Raw genomic sequence first — 16029 nt, forward strand, 5'->3', positions numbered from 1 at the left:
CTCGAACAACTTTCAAGGACATTGAATCTACAGTGAACATGGGATCGCCAGGATTAACAAAAAATTCTTCATGATCATCTTCGGCTTAGAAAGGTTTCATCTCGCTGGGTGCCTCACACTTTGACTGAACAACAGAAGCGCATGCGTGCGGAATGGTGTGAAGAAATGCTTGCAAGATTTGATGGAGGCAATTCTCGACGCGTCTCTGACATTGTTACTGGTGATGAGACTTGGATCTATCAATTTGACCCTGAAAATAAACGCCAGTCTACAGTTTGGATCTTTCCAGACGAAAATCCACCCACGAAAGTGAAGCGACCGCGAAGTGTGGGGAAGAAGATGGTTGCAACTGTTCCACTTGAAGAACAAAGGACTGTTACTGCTCAGTGGTGCACCACTGTTTGCCTAAGAAAAGTGTTCCAGAAGCTTCGGGAACGGCGTCCACGAACTGGATTGCGTGGGATCCTGCTTCATCATGACAATGCGTCCACACACACGGCCAACATCACAATTCAGTTTATAGAATCTACGGAGGTCAAACTTATGACTCATCCGCCGTATAGCCCTGACCTGGCCCCGTGTGACTTTTTTTGTTCCCCAGGATCAAAGATCGCATGCGTGGGAAGAGATTTTGCAGCCCTGAAGAAGCTGTAGTGGCTCACGAGAGTGAACTTTCAACACTTGAAGAAAAAGACTGGCAACACTGCTTCCAAAAATGGTTTTCGAGGATGCAAAAGTGTGTACAGTGTAATGGTGGATACTTTGAGAAAATATAAGTGTTAAATTGTATGCATGTAAGTATGTAAGTTATTTCACATCTCAAAACTTTCGTAGTGGCCCTCGTACTGGATCATACTCTTTGTGATATTCATATTACGTATGTCACCAGCAACACGCACAGCATCTAATACACTTATCAGGACAATCAAGCACTCCTCTTGGAGATTTTCATCAATTCACTCTTTGTTAATGGAGAAACTTCTTTCCACTGCTGCGTTGCTATGGAAAAGTACACATATCTTATGCATGAATATTTTAAACGCATTGGAGACACCTTCTTTATTTAACAGATCATGGAGAAAAACGTCTAATCTGTCATTTTTGTAACTGAAATTTGACAGGTTTCGTGCTGTGTCTTGGTCTGAACAAAATTTTAAATATTCCCGTTTCACCGTATCAGCATTTGCAGGTGTTATTTGCTTTTTCTCGACAAATGTCTCCAGGGCGAGTGTGATACGTGATTCACGAAGGGTTTCGTTGGTCATAGTTTCTGGAGACAAGCAACTTGTGGCTCTTGTTACACTGTATTTTAAAGGACATTTTAGCATAAGTTTTTTACACAGTTCTTGCAAGAATCTTCTGCATTCTCTTAAAGTTCAAAATATCAACATCCTTCACCCCTTTAAGCGATGTAACCGCAGAAAATCAAACACCAACTATTTATAGATTAAGTGGTTTTAAGATGTCTTATCAAAAACATCTATTGAGGTCAGTTTTTTTTGAAGTTTTAGCTACTTTTAAGACATCATCTTTCACGAAGCGGCTTAACAAACTGCGAATCAACGTGTTTTGGCCATTCCATAGAAACGGTAGTAATGGACTGTCTGTCTGGTACTTAGTGATGAATTCTTCTAGTTCTACAGATACGGACTGAAGGAAACCTAATCTAGCAGGCAACAGTACATCAGAGATGTGGGCTATTACTTTAGAGAAATTTGATGTTTCAGGAGGTTTTGTTTTCACTGCATCAACATAAACTTTTAAGGCAGGAATCATAGTTATGGCACGGTTGATAACTTTAGAATTCTCCACCCACCTAATAGAACAAAATTTAAGAGGGAAAACTGCTGTTCCAGATGCTGCGATGCAATCTGCTCTTCTTGAAGGGAAGTCCTTGAATAGTACACCGCTCTCAAAAACTCTGTCACATTCCAACCAGCTTTGGTATGCACAGTCTTAAAAGCCCCATTAACAATATGTAAAGAGCACGTTCGTCTCCAAAAGCTGTGGACCTTCACCACTTTCTTCACTCAGATAAGCCTTCAAATCACTCAGAAATTTCAAATTAACGTTGGAGCCATCAAGAGAAACCTGAAGTAACTTACAAAAATCGAGACCCTTGTCCTTGAAAGTATTTATAAATGCACTTAACAAATCCTGGGCAGTAGCATGCCCGAGGAATACTGATGTTAAATAAGGTGTTAAAACTGTGCCAGAAACGAACTATTTGGTCTAGGAATTAATTCGTGCGGTTTTACAAAAGATGGCGTAACTAGCTTATTGTCCCATAGTTTCGTTGATCCAAACATGCGTTGAAAACTACTGTCATTGAGCATCTTGTTTAGTATATGTCAGTTGCTTGAAGCGGAAACAACATCATTTTTTCTTCAACTGAAAATGGCGCATTTTGTGCCTGATAAAGTGTTTTTGCGGGGAGTTATTCTTCATTGCTTTAACATGAAGAAAAGTGCTACCGCAAGTCATCATATTTTAGTGGAAGTGTTTGGTGACCATGCTCTAGCTGAGCGAACGTGTCAGAAGTGGTTTGCACGGTTTAAAGGTGGTGATTTCAGCTTGGAAGACCAAAAGCAATTTGGACAGCCAAAAGAATTTGAAGATGAAGAATTGAGAGCATTGCTTGATCAGGATTCGTGTCAAACGCAGGACGAACTTGCAGAAGCATTTGGAGTTGAGCTAACAACAGTTTCCAAACGTCTCAAAGCCATAGGAATGATTCAAAAGATGTCTTATTGGGTTTCACATGAATTGAAAGACAGAGACGTTGAAAGAAGAAAAACCGTTTGCGAATTGCTGCTTCAAAGACAGAAAAGGAAGGGATTTTTGCATCGAATTGTAACTGGTGATGAGAAGTGGATTCATTACGAGAATCCTAAACGAAAAAAGGCCTGGGTGAAGCAAGGTGAACCAGGTCCTTCACAACCGAAACGAGATATTCATTGTGCAAAGGTTATGCTGTATATATGGTGGGATTTGAAACGTGTGGTGTACTATGAACTTCTGAAACTTGGTGAAACTATTAATGGACACCGCTATCGACAACAATTAATGCGTTTGAAGCAAGCTCTGGCCTGAAAACGACCAGAATGGAATAACAGGCATAATAAACTTATCAAGATGATAACGCTCGACCACATGTCGCAAAACCGGTCAAAACCTATTTGGAAAATGTCGGATGGAAATTGTTACTCCACCCGCGATATTCACCAGACACTGCTCCGTCTGACTACTACTTGATCGATTGCATGAATAACGATTTGATTGGACAGCGGTTCACTTCTTCAGAAAATATCGAAAAATGGATCTTTGATTAGATTGCGTCAAAAGATGAGGAATTCTTTCGACACGGAATCCGTAAATTGCCTGAAAGATGGGAGAAAGTAGTGGCTAGCGATGGACAATATTTTTGTTAACGTATTCATTTACTTTGTTTTTGAAATAAAGCTTCAATTTTTATTAAAAACCGCACGAATTAATTCCTAGACCAAATACTAAGTCCATTTGATTTTTCTGTGAGATAGTGTTTAGGCTTTCGTCGAACGATACTGCAAAAAATTCACAATTTTGTAGTTCACGAAGTAACGTCTGTTGGAAATATGGACCCAATCCAAAAGTGATGACATAACCTATTTTGTCTTTGTGTAACTGCATATTTTTAGCGACTTCACACTCAGGAAACATTAAAGGAAACAAATCCGTTGCACTCGCTTGGCTTCTGGCCGATGCATGACTTGTAACTTTGTGCAATGTCCAGATTATTTCTGCTTTCTTCACTTGATCTTTGATAAGATAACTCTTTATTACACCACTAGTTTTTGCTGGGCTTTCATTTTTCTCCTGAACAACTGGAGTAGATGATGTGCCCGTCACTGACCTGGAAGACGCTGTAGAATTTTTTGTACAGGAAGGCTCCTTGTTAGCATTGCTTGAGAACTTTACGATCGTACATTGTGTATTAAGAGCTTTAACAGCTATTTGATGTTTCTTTGCTTTTTCATGAGATTTCAATGATCCAGCTCCCATATTTGAAATGTCAAAATCAGTTCTGCAGAGTTTACAACCTGCTTTAAATGGATCGTTGGACCTAATAACCCATTTCTACTGGCCTTTCCACAAGTCCTGAAATTTAGTTTTACTTTTCCCTATTTTAATGGCTGAAAAATAAAATGTTAATTGTTAGTGTATAACAGGATTTATTGCAAGACTAGTAAAATGTTAACCTAAATACAAAAAGTAGTTCCGTTAAGATGTGGGCAATTTTACTTTTTTCCGGTGATACACTTTTCGGCCACCGGGAATGGTATTCACTGCGACATCCGCGGGCTTGGACTCCTGTTAAAAAGCTTCGGCACAGGAGTATAAGCGGAATGTTGTTCCAGACCTGTCTACTACTCTTACTACTGAAACATGTAAATCAATGTCTTCATAAAGCAGCAAATAAGCTTGATTCATATTATGCAAATAAGCAGCAACTATAGAGAAAGCTTCTGGCTTGTATGCCAGTATCCCCACAGTGTAAGTCACAAACTTAATAATAGATCACGAAATTTAATTTTTTCAATTACCTTACTCTCATCATCGGGGACTAATTTAGCTCTTTTTGTAGTCACTGTTATTCACAACGACCATGCCAAACAAATAAAATCTTATTCAGTGTCTTCTTGTACCCTTAACATACTTTCCAAAAACATTCACCGCCTGCACTCTGCTCACGTCTGTCTGTCTTTCTCAACTACGTCTCCACTGAATAAGTAATTATTGGCTTTTAACTTATGCTGTATAACTTTCTTGCATTTTACGTACAAAAATATACTTATTCCATACCAATCCCAAAAACAATATTTTAAAAATAATCTTAAAACTTCCAGGTTCCTCGTCCAATTCCAGGCTATTTCCAGGTTTTTCAGGTCCGAAAGTAAATTCCAGGCTTTCAAGGTTTTCCAGATCAGTAGACACCCTGATCCAACATACTTAATCTCCCCAAATGACTTTCCACTTTATAAAATCATGTTCACACAAGGGGATCAACTTCATAGTCCAGTTTGAAGTGTGCTAGACCCGTATATTTTATCGGTGAAAGTTTTCGGTTAAAACGGAGTTACCGTGGCCCCCGTATTTTTCAATTTTTTTTTTTTTTAATGTAGATTTCGATGAGTTGTGTCCAATGGCATCACTTTCGATTTCTGGAACCGATCGTTTCAAGGTCAAATTAGGGATAAAAAAGAAAAATAGAAAGTGGAACCATTTGGGCAATGCGGACCAGTGACTGACTGAGACAAAATAGGTGTCATTCGATTCGTATTCACACACACATGAATAATTGATATGACATTTTCCCGAATTGAATTTTCGGGAAAATGTCATATCAATTATTCATGTGTGTGTGAATACGAATCGAATGACACCGATTTCGTTCCAGTCGGTCACTGATCCGAATTGTTTAAAATTACGGATTTTCGTTAATTTTTGGGAAACAGACATATCAATTATTCATGTACGTGTGAATACGAAGAATCGAATGACACCCATTTCGCCTCAGTCGGGCACTAGTCAGCATTGTCCAAACTTTGAGACCTAATTTGACCTTGAAGTGGTCCATTCCAGAAATCAAAAGTGATACCAATGGACACAGCTCATCGAAATCTACATTTCAAACCCAAAAAATTTGAAAAATAAGGAGCTTAACTCCCTTTTAACTAAGTTTTCAACTCATTATGGATAGACTCTACGCATAGAACAATGTGTACATACGAAAGTAATTAGCCTTCGAGCGCGTGCTCATTGCGCTATAACACAAGCAAATGCCTTGAACACTTTGTGCAATATAGTGTAATACTGGCCGTATAAATTAAACAAAAAGGGTCAGCTCTTTGGAAGATTCAATTCTTTACGTATTTCTTTAGATATTAGCAGGGTGGACTGATTTAAATCACTTGATTTTTTAAATAAAAATCGTTGATTTAAATCAAATTCCGAAATAAATTAATTTAAAGTGAAAATGAGTAAAATCCAGCCTCTGTTGTGTGATTTCAATTATGGAAGGTAATCATAATACAATAAGACAGTATGAAAAAGAGTGTTTCATGCAGAGGATGATTAAGGAAAATCCCGTTTTGAACGGGTAACGGAGGAATTCTGCTTTCTTACCTTCGTAACATAGGGTTTTTAAATCGTTAACTATTCCAATGAGGAAATCACCATGGACATTTAAGACGAAAATTCTTTTGTGTGCGCGTCTGCTTGATTGTTCCCAGATAATAGGGGCGTATTTATAAAGGGGTCCGATTCCCTCTCCGAAACTTAAATCTTTTTTAGATTTTATAACCTTAGGCGAAACTTGCTTATTTTATATGTATTTCGTGCCGCAAGCTAGTTCCATTTTTTAAATTAATTAATTTATTTATTTTTAGGTATGCCTCTGCCAAATATGAGTAACGTTTGTGGAAAAAAGTATCATGTTGATAAACGTTGCCGTACTTTTTCCTTAGTGCTTAAGAAACATTGTTTGGGATTAGAGATGCAAAATAGCCGGCTTTTTTGAATTTTTTTTTCTTGTTACATAAAAATCCTGCTTTTTAGGGAAAAAACGGAAATTTTGGCTTTTTTCGTTTTCATGATTCTTTTATCTAAATAGTTTGTTTTCTTATAGTATACTCTACAGTTAAACAAGATTTCATGACCTAAAAGCCATATTTTCCTCTAGAATTCACCATCATGATGGATGGAGCACATGTTTTATGAATTAAACATTAAGTACGTAGTATTTGAGAGCAATTTTAGAGGCTATATAACTATTTTAACTTCTGAGTTATCGACATTTTTCTTCTTTACATTATTTCATTTTTAGTTGTTCGTGTTACATTTCTTAGAGCTTAGTACTCTAGTTTCTAGCACAGCGTTTCCCAACCTTTTTCAACTTGCGGCACACTACGGGTGTTACTTGGATTCTCGCGGCACACTTATAGATATTATTATTTGTAAATATAAAACACATTCGTATTTTTTTGTGATTATTGATCTCCTCACAGAGAAGAAATCTCTTTTACTGTTTTTCCCCCTTGGTAAATCATTATGCTTTTTTTTTTATTCTAATTTAAAAATAGAAAATAACTGCAATGAAATATTGGCCTCTGGTTTCTAAAAATACGCTTTCTTTTTAAAAACTGTATCCAACCTTTTACTAAGAAGGAAGATCACTAAATAACGAACAAACAAACAAATCTCTTTTACTTTTAAAACACAAATGTAGGTAATTTGTCAAAAGGATTGAATGATATTTTAAATTTCCAAGTTACGAAATAGTCTGCAACAATAAAGAAGCAATAATGGTCATAACAATTATAACAAATACTTTTTTCAACATTAGAAATGTACAGAACAGTAACCCGGTATGAAACAAAATTGTAGATTCATAGTAGAGAGGTTCATAGTAATGTGAAATACAAATATACTTTCTTCCCTACGTTTTGCAATTTTATTGCTATAAAATTAATAATTTTGTTTCGATTCCTCGCGGCACACCAGCAGCCCATTCACGGCACACCAGTGTGCCGCGGCACACCGGTTGGGAAACGCTGTTCTAGCACATAGTTAAACTTATGTTTTTCAATATATCCGTCAGAGCATACTTCCACACTTCTGTTATACTGTAGCTATGTAAGATGTAGCAATAATCTTCTGGATGCAACCTTGAGTACCATTTTATACAAATAATCAGTAAGGATTTAGAAAAGAGTTTTTTTCCTTATTAATGGTTAGTTTTTTTCTAAAAATGCCTGATTTTCATTTGAGGGAGCTTGAAGTTTATGAGTAAAGACATAACTAAAATTTCGTTTGTTTTAGAAATTCCGTAATTTCGGAGAACAGATTTCAGTCCGAAAGAAACCCCCACCCTAATTAACCCCTTTCGCAAATCCGTCATTGCTGGTAATTAGTAATAACAATTTAAAACATAAGAAATTAAATCAGCCAGGAATCACATTATCTCTACATTCACAGATGGAATTAAGAACATTTGTCGGAATGGTCGAATGCGGGACTGAATCTCGGATTTCCCAAACGTATTTCGTTTTTTTTTCTTTTCTTTTATTTCTTTCTTTTTTTTAAAAAAAATTTTAACGGGAAAGTTCCGTAATGACATGTTGAATTCTTGTTAAAAATTCAGAAACCTTCAAGACTGGGTAAACCGTGATGGTGGTTATATATTCTAGAGCCTTGGAAACCAAACGCTCAGGTGAATAGTATTACGCATATGATCCATGAACAGAAATTTCAGTACTTTCCTGACTCTAAACCAGCTTAAGGAACAGTCAGTGCATTACAGAATTTGGGACTTTTCCGATTTTGCAGGACCGAAGCATCTGATAGGTCGCAACAGATTATTATGTATGTAATAAACGAATAGAAAATACATTTTCAACATTTCTGTTCCATTTCAAAGAAGTTCCTGTAGGGGTAGCAAAGGCGGAAGCAAGAGGTGCATTAACAAATTAGGTGATTTTTGAGCGTCCCATACAAATATTGTATTTTTTTCAGTCTTTTAAAGTAATACGTTGAATTGTAATAAAATAATGATTATTTTTCATTGTTACTCTAGTATAGGAGGCGTACGCAGGGGGTAGGTCCTGAGGGTCCGGACCCCCCGAAATCCAGACTTTTTTGTAAATGTAGTCTACTTTTAGGGGCAAATTTAGAATTTTTTATAATTTAGCCTCATATTGTATTTGGACCCCCCCCCCTGAAACGCTTTAGACCCCTCCCGAAATTCCTGCGTACGTCCCTCCTCTAGGACGATGTTTGTGGAAGTCTCGGAAGTCGGACATAATAAACTTATCGACTATAACAGATTGGCGAGGGAATGATATTTATTTATTTAACAATAACATGATGCAGCTCAGAGGCCATTTTATACTGGATATCTAACAACAATATGGCAAGGATTTGGGAAGGTATCGGCCAGGGCCTGTTTTATTAGGTACCATCCCGGCATTTACCTGGTAGGACTGAGGGAAACATTGGAAAACCCGTCAGGATGGTCGGCAGCGGGAATCGAATCCATTACCTCCCGAATGCGAAGCCAAAATTGTACCACTTGAGCCACTTGATATACGTAATGAACAAAGAGAAGAACATGTTATTTTTGAGAAGGCTACGGCGTCGAAACTTAAAGTTGTTTTGTGCGTTTGTTCAGTAAATATATTATTATGTTCCCGATGTGTTATTTGTTTGAACTCACACACAGAGTACAATAAATTCTGTATGTAATGTAACAGTTTTTCCTTGTTTTTGTATTTTTAATTCGCAATAAAAAATATTGCTTATAATGCATATGAAAGTTAAACCTTAACTTATTATATATACATGGATTAATTTTATGGGATTCGTAATAAAAATGTGTTAAGAATTAAAACTGTTTGAAATTCATGTTTATTTTCGAGGTTCTGTATTATCTGCATCCGCTACTACTTAAATGAGTTCTTGTATTGTAGAGAAGCGAAACAAAACCTGCTTTATCAATTTAAAACAAATTCCGAAAAAGGCCAAAATTTCCCAAGCAAAAAAGCGAAGCAGAAAAAACCGAGTCTCTCGAACCCTTGCATCTCTATTTAGGATTGAAATAAGTTAACGACTGGCAATCAATTCAAAATTCAAGCCCAATACTTTAACTTAAATGGCATAATTAACATTTAATTTCAATTCCTAACGTTTTATCTTCAATTCGTGACTTGTATTACGCAAGAAGAAAGATTTGATTTACATGAAAAAAATCGATTTAAATAAAAAAAATCAACAAAAACGATTTTTTTTCCACCCTGGACATTACTAGAGAAAACATCTTACAACAAATTATGAAATATCTGCAATTTGTGATTTTTTTTTTTTTTTTCACTATGCACAAGCGTTCCCGCTTTTAGGTAAGTAGCTACGTTACCTGAATTCGCTCTCCACCTGAGAAGCGTGAACCGATAAGGCTCTAAATGTGATGATCGAATATAATCTAAGATTAGAACCTATTCTCTCTTTCTGCTACTGGTATTCTGCATAGTCAAAATGCGCGTAAGCCGACCTAGGGACAATGTGTACAGGCAGTCAGAAAATTTTAAAGGCGATGGCATTAGAGTGATTCCATTTCAGATCGTCCAAGGTGGTCCACACGACTGTCTCAGATATAGTTTATTTTTTAAAATAAGAAAGTACATACAAAATTATTAGACCCATATTTTTTATTTTTGCTGAAAAAAATTTTTCTTCGATATACAGACTTCCAAAATGGCTGCCCTCCTCTCGGATTGCTCGGGAAACTGAAAAACATGTCAAATTAAAAGTTTTGTTGTAGAGAAACGAGTGTACTTAGTAACATAATCGCAATAGCAGGAAGAGTATAAAGTTGTATGTTTCGGTGGAGGGCCAAAATTCGCCTATTGGTCCAATAGGAATCGCGCAATTCACTCGCAATGTTGCCAACTTTGGTGAAATTTTTGCTAATTCCATCCTTTTTTTTTTCTGTCCTCACGAGCAATATCAACCATCTGCTTCTAGCATCGAAATCTACTCCATAAGGTCTCTTGAAAATGTAAAGGACTTACGTTTCTGATTATTACATCCCACGTTATAGCATGATGAAAAGCTGAAAATTTCATTAAGATGCCATGTTTGGACGCCATTTTCTCAAAAACCCCACCTTTTAAAAATCTGAATTTTTTTCATGTATTGGAGAAGTACCTAAGTATTTAATATCTGTTAACCGTTCATGCGGCTGCAGTTCTAACATTCGCAATTAATTATTGAAACTTGGATTTTTGTACTTGAAATGTAAATATTTCCTTTGGGCATTTACATCCTATACACAAGGCAAATTGAAAGGGAGTATGAAAATTTTGAGAGATGAACCCTGACATCAAATCCAGTAGAAAAGTTCCTATAAACATGAGTCGAATTCCGCTTCGTTTTCGAGTTACAGGGTTTCCAACTCGGACCCAAAATCGGACCGGGATAATATTTGGTCTAGGAATTAATTCGTGCGGTTGGTACGCACACATTGAAGCTGTAGTACAAACACAAAATACATAAATACCTTAAGAAAAATATTGTCCATCGCTAGCCACCACTTTCGCCCATCTGTCAGGCAATGTACGGATTCCGTGGCGAAAGAAGTCCTCATCCTTGGAAGCGATCCAGAGAGACCCATGTTTCGATATCTTCTGAAGTAAACCGCTGTCCAATCAAATCGTTGTTCATGCAATCGAACAAGTAGTAGTCCGAAGGAGCAACGTCTGGTGAATACGGCGGGTGGGGTAAAACTTCCCATCCGACATTTTCTAAATAGGTTTTGACCGGTTTTGCGACATGTGGGCGAACGTTATCATGTTGAACAATAAGTTTATCATGTCTGTTCTCCCATTCTGGTCGTGTTCTGGCCAGAGCTTGCTTCAAACGCATTAATTGTCGTCGATAACGTTCTCCATTCATAGTTTCACCCGGTTGCAGCAGCTCATAGTTCACCACACCTTTCATATCCCACCATATGCACAGCATAACCTTTGCACCGTAATAATTCGATGCAGAAACCCCTTTCTGCTCTGTCGTTGAAGCAGCAATTCGCAAATGGTTTTTCGTCTTTCAATTCATGTGGAACCCAATGTAACATCTTTTGAATCATTCCCATGGCTTTCAAGCGTTTGGAGACTGTTGTTTGATCAACGCCTAATGCTGCTGCAAGTTGTTCCTGCGTTTGACACGAATCCTGCTCGAGCAATGCTGTCAATTCTTCGTCTTGAAATTTTTTTGGCTGTCCAGCTCGCTCTTGGTCTGCCAAGCCGAAATCACCACTTCTAAACCGTGCAAACCACTTCTGACACGTTCGCTCAGCTAGAGCATGGTCACCATACACTTCCACCAAAATACGATGACTTTCTGTCGCACTTTTCTGCATGTTAAAGTAATGCAGCAGGACACCCCGCAAAAACACTTTATCAGGCACAAATTGCGCCATGTTCACTTAACTACAAACTGGTGTTGTTGACGCTTTAATCCACTGCCCTATACTACGAACGATACGCGATGACAGGGGTTTGCAACACATGTGTGGATACACGGAACTGTGGGACGCTCCGTTCGTTGCGCCATCTCTTGTCCACCCGCACGAATTAATTCCTAGACCAAATAGAAAATAAAATATATATTTCGCGTTAAATCAGAAACTGTGTTAAAGCTTTGATAAAGTTCAGAAAGTTGATTTGTATCAATATGATTTTTACGTGCGTTGCAATTCGGTTGGCAGTGTTGCCAACTTGGTAGAACTTTTATTTGTTTCCAAATGACACTACGTGGTTTTTATTTGATATTTGGTATTTATTAATGATTGTAAACATCGCATGAAGCACAATAATATTGCATGTAGATCCCATATATAAAAAATAAATGAAATCTGAGACTATGATGGGGACCAATTGTGGTTTGCCTGGACGATTTGAAATGGAATCGGTCATTAGGAATAGGATTCCATAATTTTTAAGGAAACCATCTATTTGTGCCTCAATAAATATTTAGCGCTGTTATAAGATGCAAAGTATAGCAAACACTGTAAATATAGGTAGTAAGATGGGAGAAACGTAAGAGATAAAAAGACCAATGTTTAGCAGAAGAGGTCCCCAACTTTTTCATTAACCCTCCAATACGCGCGCGGGCTACTATTGTAGCCCAGTGTTTTTATTTTCCTTGCAGCAAAGTAATTCGAGATGATAACTCAAAGGGTGTCTGTGTACCTTTCTATCAACTATCATTCTACGTGTTTAGTGTGTGGTCAAGCGTAAAATAGAAAAGATCTCATTGTTATTCTGCTTGAAAGCTTCATGGGCTACAACTGTAACCCGCGCGACTATTGATTTCACGGGTGTTCCAAAGCGTCAAAGTTTTTCCATTATAGTTTGAGGGTTGATCAGATGGTCAATGAGTTGGCAAAATGCCAATTCTGATGAGGAATGTTTTCTAGATGGCGATAGTTAACATTTTGAGACCGCAAAAATGCATTTTTCGGACACAGAAATAGTTAAAATTCAGTAGATGTGACTGAGAAATCTGGGCGGCAGGAGTCACTGATAACTGTTGATAATAGTAGTAAAGACAGTTCTGAAGTAAATTATTATATAGTAAAAGACAATCTCAAGTGTTAAAAAGTCACTCCTACTCGTAATATTTGCGCTCGTGCTCATAATATTGTGTTTCGATTTCCAGGACCTAAAGGTGGGGGTAGGTCTGCGTTATCGGAGCTTGATATCTAGAAGTCCTTTTAGATGCAAACATTTTGAGACTTAAGGTTGATTTTACCAATATTTACATTGACAGTGTTAGATTGAGATTTGTACTTAACCGTGATGCAAAATTTACAAACGAGATTGTACTTGCCCTTATTGACATTTTGATGCTTTTGATGAATGGTCAATGCTTGAAGGAAAGTGCGCATTGACCACTCACCACTTGTGTGCAGACCATGCTTAGAAGGACATGAATACGGAAACATAAGAAAAAATATATGAGTGTAAATAGCATATGTAAAATTATCCAAAATCGTAATCAAACTTTGATACCAGAAACTCGTTATGCTGAAAATGTATATGTTTTATGGATAATACGTTTATTTGTAATATTTGTAAAATTTTTGAAAAATTATACTTAATTTTTAAAGAATTCTTACACATATATTTAAGGTGAAGGGAAGTTTAAAATGCACCAGATTGGTCCATTTATTGATAAATACAAATAACTTTTAGAGTCCTATTCCTGTATCACTTTTGAAACAATAAATGGTGTTCGTCTTCTTTGTATATACATAGCTTTCAAAATGAACATATTTCTCAAGTTGTGTATAAAATCCTAAAAAGAGGTTATAAAAATAATTCTCTACAAGAAAGACAGAAATATTAACAAAGCTAGGCAACATAATAAAATAAAAACAAATGGGCTACAGTGGTAGCCCGCGCGACTATCCACGTCACAAAAATCCGCGCGCGTATTGCAGGGTTAAAAACGTTACAATTTCGATAATTTCTCTTCAGATTAGGTTAGTTTCTGTTAGTGTAGAGATTCGGCATAACTTCCCAAAAATGATAGAATTTCGCTTATTTCAACTAATATTGGGTTACTTTAGATTAGTTCAGATTAGCTTAGGTTAGATTTGGTTACGCTATATTAGATCTAAGTGTTTGGGCATTTATTCCAAAGTTGGTCGTCAGCCAAATTTATGGCAAAAGGTATAATTACTGGTTACTTTCTGTACCAAAGTTTAAAACTTAATTCACATAGTATTGCCCAGCGAGCGGTAGCAAGTGAAGGCAGGATAGAGCCCCGCAGGGCACGTTGTTTCCTGTCTTTATTAGAGCTAAATGGAAAGGGGGAACTGTGTTGTAGAACCCTGCCGCTATGATGATTATGTTACCGTTACATTGAAAAGTATAAAATTCTCCAAGTTTCTTTCAGTTATTTGCTTACCGTATTTCCTACAAATTTATTTTTAGATTTATTAAGCCATGACTTTTACTTACTTTTAATAGATCATTATCACCAGCCATGTTTACAAACAAATGATCATTACATTCCCACAATCCTACCATGAAGTAATATTGCGCCAAGTAGTTTCCTCCGCTTGCCAAATAGTTCCATATTTAGAACCGTTTATATAAGAAAATGAACACAACTTTCGCTCTCCTTATACATTATTAAGCACACAAACAAGCAAATTATTCATTTTTTCGGGTAAATTTTCAAAATGTTGCTAGAAACGGACAACCAACTTTGGAACTTAATCCAGTATTAGCATTATCCATTTCTCCTGTAAACTTTATATATATATATATATACACGCTTCTGGATCTCTTCTGCTTAATATAACCTGAAAAAGATATCATAGAATTCACTGCCTGTAAAGAAGACACGAGATGATGAAATGACTGACGATACTAGCTTCCTGATCACAATTACATAGAGTAGATTTGATCCTTACTAAAGGCTTATATCATAGTCCTTTCACTCAACCATACACAAATGCATGAATCCCCATCAACAGCGGGTAATTCTACAATACAGTTACTTTAATCCAACATAATTAACTAGAAATTGGTACTAATAAGGTTTCGTACCTGAGACAAGTAAATTACATTCAAACGTGAACCTCAAAGAGTCAACGTTAGAGTTTTTTTGGTCATGCTGCCCCGACTCTATATTACGTAACGCCTATGTAAACATCGGTTCATACACCAACGAAAAGTTTTTTAGAATGAATAATTCAAGTAGTGGTCGTCACTGGCCTTTTTGCTAGAACTTCTTAAAACGATCTTTTATAAATATATAATGCTCAGTAGCCACAGTCAGGCTTCTCTTAGCCAATTCAAATAATCAGCAGCAATGTTCTGTAATCATTGTTTACAAGATACATAACTTTTTCAAAAAGTGTACTTCATTACGAACTTATCTCTTCATATGGGACTGCCTTGAATACTCCAAACCATTGATCTTAACTATGAGAATTTTTTCACAAAATGATGTATTCTAAACATTACAATAAATTCATTTTCTGCGAACACAATCATGATATATTTCTGATATTCCTCACCACATCTGGTTTTCAAACCCTAACTCGTGAAAATTCTTCTTCCTCTTCTTCTTGTCATAAGGATAAATAGGTAGATGCACATGCTACAGAGTCATGTGTGCTACAAATGCAATTTGTCTTACAAGGAGGATTAGTGATTCAGTAACAAAATTGAATTAAATACAAGACACAAATGGGAAGAAAGGACACAACCAGGAAAAAGGTCAAAACCAGGAAAATGTCAAAACCGGGAAAGAATTTCAAACAGTGAAAGAGGGCTGAAACCCAAGTTGGACAGGGCAAAAAGTTAGAGAAAAGTGGGAAATGTAAAATGAAAAAAGATGTAAAATATAAAATGAAAGTAGAAGAAAAAAAGGGATGTATGTACGTCTAAATATAAAAGAAAGTGGAAATGTAGTGCAGGT

The 16029-nt window shown here is 36.7% G+C and overlaps 1 protein-coding gene across 1 annotated transcript in view; it reads right to left on the reverse strand.

Annotated features, from left to right (window-relative positions):
- LOC145683882 (17-beta-hydroxysteroid dehydrogenase 13-like) overlaps positions 1-15655 on the reverse strand; it is a 67489-nt gene extending 51834 nt beyond the window's left edge. Inside the window, exon 1 of the mRNA XM_081755520.1 lies at positions 15153-15655. The gene's annotated coding sequence lies outside the window, so the exon portion shown is untranslated. The remainder of the gene's footprint in view (positions 1-15152) is intronic.
- Positions 15656-16029: the final 374 nt, after the last annotated feature.

This window comes from Thermobia domestica, chromosome 4 (genome assembly GCF_964235325.1).
Source record: "Thermobia domestica chromosome 4, izTheDome1.hap1.1, whole genome shotgun sequence".
NCBI classification, from domain to species: Eukaryota; Metazoa; Arthropoda; class Insecta; order Zygentoma; family Lepismatidae; genus Thermobia; species Thermobia domestica.